The 13,898-nt window shown below is 44.1% G+C and overlaps 1 protein-coding gene across 1 annotated transcript in view; it reads right to left on the minus strand.

Moving 5' to 3' along the window:
- The window catches only part of LOC124552595 (angiotensin-converting enzyme-related protein-like), a 385,045-nt gene that overhangs the window by 134,149 nt on the left and 236,998 nt on the right, over positions 1 to 13,898 (minus strand). The gene's annotated exons all lie outside the window — the stretch shown is intronic.

A 13,898-nucleotide genomic window follows, 5' to 3' on the forward strand; every position in this document is an offset into this window, starting at 1 on the left:
TGAACCATCCCGGCATTTGCCTGGAGTGATTTAGGAAAATCACGGAAAACCTAAATCAGGATGGCCGGACGCGGGATTGAACCGTCGTCCTCCCGAATGCGAGTCCAGTGTCTAACCACTGCGCTACCACGCTCGGTTTTGTTCCCTGTACGGAACCTTTAAGCTCCAACAATTCTCATGAAATGGCCTTTCTTTGAATCTTGTGGTCTGCTGTGAGCATTCGTGGAACCCATCGTGAGCACCTCTTTGAATATCCGAGTCTCGATCATTGCAGACGCACTTCCAATGCTGACCGACTACTGTAGAGTCACTTGTCGAGTTGTGATGCGCCGGTCGGGCATCCGCACGGTTCAGCACGTCTGGAACAGTGGCTGTGAGAGGACGTCCCGAGCGTGGCTGATCGTGGTGCTCTGTTTCTTCATTTCCTACCCAACTGTAATCCCATCAACTGCACACAAACGTTTATGGATGTTCACCACTGTTTCTTTTTCTGCACGCAAGAATTCAATCACAGCACGCTGCTTGTAGCGTGAGTCGTACGTAGACGCCATTTTGACGCTGTAGTACGGCTCTGACATCTGTCAGAACGGTTCGAAACTTAACCGGCGCACAAAACAAACATCAAAGGTGAAGCTCCAAAAAGGATGTATCTCTATCTATATTAGCGGCTTTAAAAAAAAATGTGGGGCACTACTTACTGAACGACCCTCGCAGAATCCGGGCAGCGCTATGTAAAACGGTACTGACCACTGGATGCCGCGAGAGACGGATTCCCCAGCGCAAAACGAGACGCCGAGTGTTGTGTTGTCAGTGGAGCAGCAGGAACAGCAGAGTGGCTCGGTCAGAAGGGCTCAGAGAACGCGGCCCAGTCATTGGATGTCAACTGGAGACGGGAGGCCACGACGTTCGGATCACGGATTTACTTCGAACTTTGCAGACCTTTAGTAGGCCATTAAAACAACGTAATGTGCCAGTGGTAAGGTGCACTACTCCGGCAGTTCCGAGAACATCGCAAGAGAAGTTTTACACGTCTGTCATGTAACTGATGTATCTGTGCGAAGGTGGAGGACGTTGCAGTTCATGGCGGTCAAGCGGTTAGCGTTCGAGGTCCGTAAGGCGACAGTTCGAACCCCACTCAAACAATTTTTGGTGTAAATTCTGTTGATTGGCGACTCCATGGAGCGGTGTGTGCATCACGACCATATATGTCATATTAAAAGAAAGGTCAGCGCTCGTCGTACTATTCATGTTTTATTGATAGTAGAATCGATTTTCGATCACATAGTGATCATCTTCGGTGCTGTACACATTAAACTCAGACACTGGTATCAAGTTATCAATAACCAAAACTGAGAAGCGATCACAGTAACTGAAGCCGCTGGTGGTGGTGGTGGTGGTGGTGGTGGTGGTGGTGGTGGTGGTGGTGGTGGTGTCACAGTATACAACTGTTTTTGGTGTTTAGGATACGGTCCTGATACTGCATTTAAGAAACTGCGAAATTGCAGAAGAATATGAACACAATTTATAGCATTGTGTACTGTTTGTACAGCGTACAGAAGAGGAACAGTTTGGAGACGATGACTGATCCTATCAGCGTGACACTGCAGCCTCTCATACACCAACACCTCTGGAGTCGGTGGTTTGTGGACAGCAACATTCTTGAAATGGACTGGCCTGCCCAGAGTCGCGACTTGAAACGAATGGCACACCTTTGGGATATGAAACTTCCTGGCAGATTAAAACTGTGTGCCCGACCGAGACTCGAACTCGGGACCTTTGCCTTTCGCGGGCAAGTGCTCTACCATCTGAGCTACCCAAGCACGACTCACGCCCGGTACTCACATCTTCTGCCAGTATCTCGTCTCCTACCTTCCAAACTTTACAGAAGCTCTCCTGCGAAAGTTTGGAAGGTAGGAGACGAGATACTGGCAGAAGTAAAGCTGTGAGTACCGGGCGTGAGTCGTGCTTCGGTAGCTCAGATGGTGGAGCACTTGCCCGCGAAAGGCAAAGGTCCCGAGTTCGAGTCTCGGTCGGGCACACAGTTTTAATCTGCCAGGAAGTTTCATATCAGCGCACACTCCGCTGCAGAGTGAAAATCTCATTCTGGACCTTTGGGATAGGTTACAACGTCGACTTCGCTCCTAAATCGAGACATTCGGACACCCCATAGGAACTGTCCCCAACATAATTCAAACCAGCATAAAAGCGAGAAGTGCAGACATGCAAAATTTATTTCCAGTGATAGCTACCTGGATGGTCTAGCTCAGGTAGTGTATTGCTAGCTCCAGCGGAATGAGCTATGGTAACTGAAGGGAATTTTACAAGGTAAGATCGCAAAAAAATGCATTTTATTGGATGACCGTTTTCGACAGAGCTATGCTGCCAACATCGGGTCTTTCGTTTTGAAGCACAAGATCCTATGATGGCGGCAGAGCTCTGTTGAAACGGGTCATCCAATAAAATGCTTTTTGAGATCTTGGATTGCAAATTTTTCTTAAATTACAATACACCGTAGATCGCTCCCCTACTGACAATTTCAGGAATATAATCTATTGGATTTTAGAAAAGCTGGGTAGTCGCAAACAAACAGGTATTAGTTTTTTTTGCATTTATTCCAAATGGTATGTGTCGGGCTCTGCCCATCATTAGATTTCCTGGTGTAAAAACTATAACAATTAATTATACATCTAGTAAAACACTAAATATTAACAAGAAAGCACAAAATAGAAGTGTCGGAACCAATACATGCAACTTCATAGCAATAATAAAAACCGAAGGATGAGACAATTATCTTAAGCTTTTATGTTTGACGAATAGTCAAGAAGTGTAATTGCAAATCTAAACAAATTCTTTTGTAATCTTTGACAAGTCATGTCTTTCCAAGACAAAATATTTTTTCTACAATTTAAATGTTCAAATGGCTCTGAGCACTATGGGACTTAACTGCTGTGGTCATCAGTCCCCTAGAACTTAGACCTACTTAAACCTAACTAACCTAAGGACATCACACACATCCATGCCCGAGGCAGGATCCGAACCTGCGACCGTTTTTGTAATGGCCTTCTTGTATTTTGGACTACTGCTGTTAGTGTTTCAATCCGCCTATGTGCAGGGACATAACATGTACTTTTACTTTTTACTGGTTGCTGTTTCAAATTTTAGTGAACACATCGGCATTTGCACAGCCGCAGTGCCGTAAGGTGGTGCCCTCTTGCACCGCGTGGTTTACCCAGCAAGTGCGAATGCACTGAGACAGCAGTTTCTCCTAGTCCTCCTCACGACCAATGTTCCCATTCTCCAGGTTTAAATTATACGTAACACTTGATGGTTCGTGAATGTATCAGTAAGGCACAAGCTGTCAAAGTTATTTTGCTGTGAAATAGCATGTATTGGTTCTGACATTTAAATGGATTTTGCTCTTTCTTGTTAACTCTTGGTGTTTTAAAATACATAACTAATTACTACTTATATTGTTTACACCAGGAAAACTGATGATGGACAGAGCCCGAAACACGTCAGTTGGAATAGATGCAACAGAAAAACAAATAGCGCCTGTTTGTTTGCGGCTACTCGGGCTTTTCTAAAATCCAGTCAGTTAAATTAATAATAATGGTCGCATACTTCTACCGGCCGTTTCGGGCCGACATAGGTAAATTTCAGAAATGTATACGGAATGAGGTACATCAGTCAGGTAGATGCAATATTCCTCCACTTCCCGAAAGCATTCTCTCTAACACACAAACACCCACTCACAAAAAAATCATAATATGGACTATCAACCGAAATTTGTTAGTACACCGAGAATATCAGTGACCTCAGTTGTCTGAGACTGCAGTCTCGTGTGTGTTTTTAATTGTGACGAAGGCCTTATTGGCGGAAAGCTATATTTGCGGCAGCCTCTTTGTTGTGCCTATCTGCGACACAGCATCTCCGCCATATGGTAAGAAGCAACTTCCCTTTTCACAATATTGTTACATTCCATCCTGGATTTTCCATTGCTTTGGTTATACTTTTACTGACAATGATCTCCCCTGTATGATCAACTATAATGAAAAAATGCTTGTCACTATCTCCTCGCATAGCACCATCTCCGTGACAATTGTTCCTTTGAACTCTGTAACTGCTAAGGTGCACTTCTAGGAATAAAGCACCTCAGTGCATCATTAGACGTCTCTCTCACAATAGTACGGGTGTTTTCGTGTGAAAGGCACTGGCACTTTAAAAAACATAAATAAAATTCTGGTTTTAGTCCGAAACCAGTGCTACTCAAAGCGTGAAAGATCGAATATTTTGGCGACATGGTGGTCAATAACCTCCTACCTATACGCGAGAATCCTCAAGAAGTTGAAAGCACGTCTTCAGCAAGTTCACCCACCAAAAATTACGGCAGGCGATGTTCTTTTGGACGGGCACAGACGCGAGAGCACAGACCAGTCACTTTTGCACGGGCGAAACCACATAAAGTGACTGAGAAGCCTTCTCCCACCCATCATGCAGTTCCAACCACGATAATATTCTGTGGGCCAATGGCTGAGAAAATAGCGCCGTAATTTTTTACCGCACAGGTATACATGCTCTTGTTTCAAGGTGGAAAAAAAACTGTGGACAAAGATGGTAATTATAGCGGAAAGTGATAAATTAATGGTGAATGTTGCAGTTGTTATTCTATATTTACAGTTTTCTTGTAAGACGAAAATATATTAAAAAAAATACGAGGCATTACTTTTTCCTGGCCGTCGTAATATCACCGAAGTACGGGATGAATCCCTTATCACTGACAAATCTGTGTGCTTATATTGGGACTGCAATGTATGGACCCATCTGTTTGTAGGCACGAGTCTACAGCAGTGGCACACATTCAAATACCCGTGCCACAGTATCAAAGCACTATGATACTGTACCACTGCACATATGTAACTGGAAAAAAATTAATTAAAAATTCGCCATTTGTGAGTAGGACTCGCTCACTAAGGGATCTGTACAAAATTATGTGTACAGACAGTTCATACATCAAGGGAATCGACAACCACGACGATTTTTACCTGTTATCGATATCGATACTTGACCTAGACAGACACACAGACAATAATGACAAAAATATTTTCGTGAGATGTAATTAGAAATTTTTCTGATTTTTTCCTTTAGTTGCACAGTGAAACCTTGCTTCCTGGCAAATTTCATGATTCTAGGTAAGAATTTGCGAGTATCAAAATATATGTCATAAATGACCGTATCTTTTGAGTGCACTGGCTTAGAAGCTTAAATATTTCTCAGCCCCCAAGGGACGGCAGACCTCAGTATACGACAGATTTCAGCTTCGCACCTCTACCAGTTCCAGAGAAAATATTTTCTTAATAGCCGGACTGATAGACAAAGTGATCGTATAAGGGTAACGTTTTTACCGATTGGGATACGAAAACCTAAGAATACGAAACAATTTTTTGGATATGATATTTAAAATTTTATTGTTACCTATGGCATATTGTTCATCAGGGAATGTAGATGTGTTTTTAATTTTTTTTTAAATATGTAAAAATCTGCCAAACCGTTGCATAGGTTTTCTATATACCTTGACCAGGTTTCGTCACCTCTAAGGGTGACTTCATCAGAAGGTAAGCCTTTGATACATGGGCGGGTAAGAACATGGGTGACGTTTGCAGCGAAAGTATACACAAATTTGAAAAATATGTAAAAATCTGTAAAAATCTGACAACCGGTTGCATAGGTTTTGTATATATCTTGACCCGCCCATGTATGAAAGGCTGTCTCAAAGTACAAAGACATCAGAAAGAAGATCCTAAACACAGGTAATTACCTTACCTTCTGATGAAGTCACCCTTAGAGGTGCCGAAACCTGGTCAAGGTATATAGAAAACCTGTGCAACCGGTTGGCAGATTTTTACGTATTTTTCAAATTTGTGTATATGGTTGCTGCAAAACGTCAGCCATGTTCGAAGATTTGTGTTTGTTTACTGTGGCGCCTAGGAAGTGCAATTTCTTGTTTGTTGCTACTTCAGTTGTGGAAATTATGCTCGAAACGTCTGTTCTAACGTCACCGTGTTATTAATGTATTCGAATCGAAACGGTTGAAGATTTTAAACTGAACAGTTGATGCACTGCTAACTGTACATACGTCTCGTTGCCAGCGAGTAGTACTGGACCACCGACAAATGTTGATTTTCAGAATAAAATTCAGTCGTCAGTTGCAAATATATTTCTGTATACTACAGTTGCCAAAAATTACCGCCGTGAATAAAATAAATAAAACTGATTTTCGAAATGCGCTATAGTGCTTCGCTAGACACACAGGTTTGCGTGGAGCTACGCGAGCGAGGTTCACGCTTTCCGCCCACAGCGCGCTCTGAGGCGGACAGCTGCAAGGCCGTGTGGCGCGACGGTGACCAGCCAATCAGGAGAGAGGGACCACGTGACGTCACAACAGGTCCCGTGACCCAGAGCGCTGAGCTGCGAAGCAACAGGTGGTCGGCGGGAGAGAGCGAAGTGCGGGAGGGAACTGCAGCGAGCGCTAAGTTCCATCCACTGCGGCACATCACGCTTCACCATAACATCAATCGCCCACACAGTGGGAACTACGATGTCTTCGTCTCTGATTGGCAACGAGGTCATAACGTCATTTACTTCGCGCTCGTGGATGACGGGATTTCTTACAAGCAGTTTGCAGTTAGTTAGTTGTTAGTTAGTTAGTTGCGTCTTCCATTGATCAATCGCACGGTACGGTAGCTGTTATGATGTGGAACGTGTCACGTGCACAAGAAATGCACATATGAAACAAAAATGTTATATTACAATAAAGAGTTAAAGATTAGTGTTTCTATTGTTTACCCCATTCCCTTAAATGGCACAAAATGCATATACTATATTTATAGATTTATTTATTCCTATTTAAGAATTCATCTATGGTATAGACGGAGTTGTCAATTTATTTTTGAAACTATTACTGCTGTCTGTCTGACACCTTATTTCATCTGGTAATTTGTCGAAAATTTTAATAGCAGCATATTTTACCCCTTTCTGTGCCAAAGATAGGTTGAGCAAAGAATAGTGTAAGTCTTTCTTTTTTTTGGTACTGTAATCATGAATATCACTGTTGTTTTTAAACTGATCCATGTTGTTGAGAACAAATTTCATTAGTCAGTAGATGTATTGTGAGGCTGTTCTAAGAATTTCCAATCTTTTAAAAAGATGCCTACAAGATGTACGACACATTATTCTAACCACTTTCTTTTGAGCAGTGAATACTTTTTGTCTAAATGTTGAGTTACTCCAAAATATTATTCCGTATGACATCAGAGAGTGAAAGTATGTTAGCTTACTAATTTCTATATCCTCAAAATTGGCAATTATTCTGATCGCAAAATTTGCTGAACCTAGTCGCTTTAGGAGATCCAAAATATGAATTTTCCAATTAAGATTCCCATCTACAGGGTGTTACAAAAAGGTACGGCCAAACTTTCAGGAAACATTCCTCACACACAAAGAAAAGATGTTATGTGGACATGTGTCCGGAAACGCTTAATTTCCATGTTAGAGCTCATTTTAGTTTCGTCCACCTACGCTCAATGGAGCACGTTATCATGATTTCATACGGGATACTCTACCTGTGCTGCTAGAACATGTGCCTTTACAAGTACGACACAACATGTGGTTCATGCGCAATGGAGCTCTTGCACATTTCAGTTGAAGTGTTCGTACGCTTCTCAACAACAGATTCGGTGACCGATGGATTGGTAGAGGCGGACCAATTCCATGACCTCCATGCTCTCCTGACCTCAACCCTCTTGACTTTCATTTATGGGGGTATTTGAAAGCTCTTGTCTACGCAAACCCCGGTACCAAATGTAGAGACTCTTCGTGCTCGTATTGTGGACGGCTGTGATACAATACGCCATTCTCCAGGCCTGCATCAGCGCATCAGGGATTCCATGCGACGGAGGGTGGATGCATGTATCCTCGGTAATGGAGGACATTTTGAACATTTCCTGTAACAAAGTGTTTGAAGTCACGCTGGTACGTTCTGTTGCTGTGTGTTTCCATTCCGTGATTAATGTGATTTGAAGAGAAGTAATAAAATGAGCTCTAACATGGAAAGTAAGCGTTTCCGGACACATATCCACGTAACATATTTTCTTTCTTTGTGTGTGAGGAATGTTTCCTGAAAGTTTGGCCGTACCTTTTTGTAACACCCTGTATATGTACACCCAAAAACTTAGTATGCTCTACCCTGTCTATTGACTTCTGTTGATGTGTTGTATTTATTGAAGGAACTGTACTTTTTGCAGCAGAAAACTGGATGTACTGTGTTTTTTTTTTCAAAGTTTAGAGCAAGCCCATTTGCAGAAAAGCAATTAATGACTTTTCTGAAGACCTTACTTGTATCATTTTCAACTGGACTTTCTTTTACCGGATTAATAATGATGCTTGTATCGCCAGCAAAAAGTGTGAGTTCAGCTTCCTGTTTCAGATAGGAAGGGAGGTCGTTCACATATATCAAGAACAGAAGGGGACACATGATTGAACCCTGTGGAACACCTAATGTAATTTCACCCCAGTTAGATGAAGCGGCAAACTTATTTAAATCACTTGACCCATATAAGGATACTTTTTGCTTCCTGTTCTGTAGGTATGACTTAAACCACTCGTATGCTATTCCATTTATACCATATAATTGTAATTTCTGTAACAATGTCTTGGTTCACACAATCAAATGCTTTGGACAAGTCACGGAAAATTCCTATTGGTGACATTTTACTATTTAAAGGCTCTATTATGTGGACAGTGAAACTGTATTTTGCCGTCTCAGTGGAACAGCATTTTTGAAATCTGAACTGTGATTTACTAAGTATCCCATTACTGTTGAGATCGCTAACCACTCTTGAGTACCTCACTTTCTCGAAGATTTTTGACAATGCTGTAAGCAAGGATACTGGCCGGTAATTATTGACGTCTGTGGTGTCCCCCTTTTTATAGAGAGGCCTGACAATGGCATATTTTAACCTGTCGGGGAAAATACGTTGAGTTAGTGACGCATTACGTATGTGGCTCAGAACATCAGCTGTAATCGCTCCACATTGTTTTAATATCTTATTAGAGATGTCATCTACTCCAACACAACATTTATATTTCAGAGATTTAATAATTTTACTTATTTCACAAGAGGTTGTTAGGTGAAAATTAATCTGCCTAATTTTTTTCAAAACACGCTCTTCCATGTACTGCCTAGCTTTTTCTTTTGAACTGTTCTCACCAAATTTCTTTCTCCTGCACTTAGGAAATGATTGTCAAATACACTCCTGGAAATTGAAATAAGAACACCGTGAATTCATTGTCCCAGGAAGGGGAAACTTTATTGACACATTCCTGGGGTCAGATACATCACATGATCACACTGACAGAACCACAGGCACATAGACACAGGCAACAGAGCATGCACAATGTCGGCACTAGTACAGTGTATATCCACCTTTCGCAGCAATGCAGGCTGCTATTCTCCCATGGAGACGATCGTAGAGATGCTGGATGTAGTCCTGTGGAACGGCTTGCCATGCCATTTCCACCTGGCGCCTCAGTTGGACCAGCGTTCGTGCTGGACGTGCAGACCGCGTGAGACGACGCTTCATCCAGTCCCAAACATGCTCAATGGGGGACAGATCCGGAGATCTTGCTGGCCAGGGTAGTTGACTTACACCTTCTAGAGCACGTTGGGTGGCACGGGATACATGCGGACGTGCATTGTCCTGTTGGAACAGCAAGTTCCCTTGCCGGTCTAGGAATGGTAGAACGATGGATTCGATGACGGTTTGGATGTACCGTGCACTATTCAGTGTCCCCTCGACGATCACCAGTGGTGTACGGCCAGTGTAGGAGATCGCTCCCCACACCATGATGCCGGGTGTTGGCCCTGTGTGCCTCGGTCGTATGCAGTCCTGATTGTGGCGCTCACCTGCACGGAGCCAAACACGCATACGACCATCATTGGCACCAAGGCAGAAGCGACTCTCATCGCTGAAGACGACACGTCTCCATTCGTCCCTCCATTCACGCCTGTCGCGACACCACTGGAGGCGGGCTGCACGATGTTGGGGCGTGAGCGGAAGACGGCCTAACGGTGTGCGGGACCGTAGCCCAGCTTCATGGAGACGGTTGCGAATGGTCCTCGCCGATACCCCAGGAGCAACAGTGTCCCTACTTTGCTGGGAAGTGGCGGTGCGGTCCCCTACGGCACTGCGTAGGATCCTACGGTCTTGGCGTGCATCCGTGCGTCGCTGCGGTCCGGTCCCAGGTCGACGGGCACGTGCACCTTCCGCCGACCACTGGCGACAACATCGATGTACTGTGGAGACCTCACGCCCCACGTGTTGAGCAATTCGGCGGTACGTCCACCCGGCCTCCCGCATGCCCACTATACGCCCTCGCTCAAAGTCCGTCAACTGCGCATACGGTTCAAGTCCACGCTGTCGCGGCATGCTACCAGTGTTAAAGGCTGCGATGGAGCTCCGTATGCCACGGCAAACTGGCTGACACTGACGGCGGCGGTGCACAAATGCTGCGCAGCTAGCGCCATTCGACGGCCAATACCGCGGTTCCTGGTGTGTCCGCTGTGCCGTGCGTGTGATCATTGCTTGTACAGCCCTCTCGCAGTGTCCGGAGCAAGTATGGTGGGTCTGACACACCGGTGTCAATGTGTTCTTTTTTCCATTTCCAGGAGTGTACATTGGCTACCTGTGTACTGTTGGTTAGGGTGGTCTCGTTCTCTTTAACAGTAAAGAGGAGTGTTGGAGAAGTTAGGCATTACCAGAATTTTTTGCCGTCTGCACGACGTATCCTAGTGTACGTAATGATTTGGCCAACAGTACGGGCAGCAGTCTGAAGTGGTTTGCTGGTGATGCCGTGGTGCACGGTAAGGCGTCGACGTTGAGTGACAGTAGGAAGATACAAGACTTGGACAAAATTTACAGTTGGTGTGATGAATGTGGAAACATGTAAGTTATTGCGGATGAGCAGGAAGATGAAACTGTAACGTTGGGATACAGTGCTATTAGTGTCCTGCTTGACATGGTCAAGTCGTTTAAATGTCTGGCCATAACGCTGCATAGCGATATGACGTGGAAAGAGCGTGTGAGAACTGCGCTAGGGAAGGCGAATGATTGAATATGGTTTGTTGTGAGAATATTAGGAAAGAGTGGTTCATCTGTAAAGGAGACATGGGAATTCCTGGAGAGAACACGACGTTCTTTTCGAGAGACATTATTTAGAAAGTTTAGAGAACCGGCATCTGAAGACGAATGCCGAACGATTGTACTGCCTCCAACATACATAGCGCGTAAGAACCATTGCAATAAGATATAAGAAATTAGGGCTCACACGGAGGAATATAGGCAGTCGTTTTTCCTTCGCTCTATTTGCGAATGGAACAGGAAAGGAATGGAGAAGTAGTGGTACAGGGTACCCTCCGCCACGCACCGCACGTTGGTTTGCGGAGTATCGATGTAGATGTATATGCATATAATTGAATCGGTGGGCTGTAAAAGAGTAAAACTCTTTTTTTTTCAGGAGACACAAAAAACCGTTTTACTACGTAACAGGATTAAGTATTGGGTAGTGGAGTTGCTACGTATGAATTTGCCCCAGGGTGAAACAGTAAACGTCATTGCAAGATGCTTTAGCCACTGAGTGTGATCAGTAACCCATTCTGAATGTACTGGAGATGGCCCTTTTTTTGAACCTGATGATGTTTATGAGCCAACTACCGTTATGTTTGCAGCGAAAGAATTGTGTCACCCAACTTTATATTGTTCATATTCATTACAGCAATAAAAGAGTATCAGCATACAGGTTTATTTGTGATGCACCCAACACACAGCCACAATCAGAATATAGCAAAACAATGGTGGATACGCTTCACCTTTATTTAGTCCATCCTTCGCTGGTCACTGGCATCTACTGCTATAAAATGGTTTCTGGTCGTCAGGTACGTACTGTAGAACTTCCTTTACTTTCTTTTTTATTGTAACAGGTTCACTATGCGCATGTTTAGCTGGACATGGCCCGTTCTCTAACTCAATACCCATCTAACGAGCGTTTCTGTTGTTGGGACATGTCCCCTTGTTCAAAATGTTCAAATGTGTGTGAAATCTTACGGGACTTGACTGCTAACGTCGTCAATCCCTAAGCTTACACACTACTTAACCTAAATTATCCTCAGGAGAAACACACACACACCCATGCCCGAGGGAAGACTCGAACCTCCGCCGGGACCAGCGGCACAGTGCATGACCGCAGCGCCTTAGATTGCTCGGCTATGTCCCCTTGTTACATCAAACGATGCTTACAGTTACAGAGATCAGTTAACCCCGGTAAACGTAAGTTGAAAGAAAGTGAACATGACTCTTTTGCGAACTCACCAGTTCAATTAGTCTAGTGAGTTCATTACGACAGCGTGCAGAAAAGAAATTCCCCCGATTTTTTTATATCAAAACTGTTAAAGCTTTATTTATAAAACGAAGGTTGCCCATCTTTATTCTTAATTTCCTCATATTTGCAACCCTCTGTCACTAGATAGCTCCGAATTTTAGTGCAAATGGTTCAAATGGCTCTGAGCACTATGGGACTTAACATCTGAGGTCATCAGTCCCCTAGAACTTACAACTACTTAGACCTAACTAACCTAAGGACATCGCACACATCCATGCCCGAGACAGGATTCGAACCTGTGACTGTAGCGGTCACGCGGTTCCAGACTGAAGCGAATAGAACCGCTCGGCCACAACGGCCGGCGTTTTCGCCCACAGCCGCTCGCGCTTTGCAGTTGAAAGCTGCCGAAAGCGCTGGCAGGTCCAGGGATTTCCTTACTTTGACTGGACTATAGGAGCGTCTTGGTAGTAGAGAACAAACGTATTAGAACTTCATGCATGACGCGCCAATTTTTCACGCATCTCGTTGTTTATGACGTCATATCTCCTTACATATTACAGGTAGGTGGTTCTTATCCCCACAGCAATTGTTGCTGTGTGTTCTTAGCTGAAATCGGTCCAGTGGTTTAGACGATGTGGGAAAAACACACACACACACACACACACACACACACACACACACACACACACACACACACACACACACCACACTCACTTTTATAATATGTATGGATTTTCTAATACGTCCGAAGGAAGAACACGGCGCCTATTCATATCGAAGGGAAACCGGCTCACCTTATCGCCATTTATGCAGTGAAGGGCACTTATCTCATTGGGACACTTAGGACAGGAAAACTTATAATTATCCATATTGCAAGTAAGAGAGTCCGCAGCCGGTGGAGCCTATCACCGCAGCTGGTATCGGGACGGGGCACCTCAGTACGGCGCTTTACCAATAGAGAATCTTTCCACGCGCCATTCGCGAGGTGAACAGGAAAGGCGAGATGAGATACAGTAGTAGTTAGTTGTAGTACCCTCCGCTACACATACTTGAGGAGTACTGATGTAGAGGTAGACAGGTTTAACAGGAGATACTCTACCTGTAAAAAGAAGCGCGCGAAGAACGATCACAGGTTTGCCTGAACCAAGTGCGAGTATCACAGAGGTGCTGAAAATACAGAACTGAAAAACGCTTGAAACTAGCTATCCCCAGAAAATTTCAGCATCCAGTATAAAATGAGGAATCCAGAAATGTAAGTATTAAGTGAAGAATCCAGCTCCCTAGGTATTGTTCCAATAGCCATAACAGAGGCAAGATTAGACCAAGTGAATCAGGAGTTGAAAAAGACGGTTAAGTCACAGGTTTCCTGAAATAGAGATAGTGGTAGTATACACTCTGCAACCCAAGATGCATCATTCTGTACAAAAGAGGGGCAGACCCATGCCTATACATGAGGTATTCGTCCT

Source organism: Schistocerca americana, chromosome 10 (assembly GCF_021461395.2).
Source record: "Schistocerca americana isolate TAMUIC-IGC-003095 chromosome 10, iqSchAmer2.1, whole genome shotgun sequence".
In the NCBI taxonomy this organism is placed as follows: domain Eukaryota; kingdom Metazoa; phylum Arthropoda; class Insecta; order Orthoptera; family Acrididae; genus Schistocerca; species Schistocerca americana.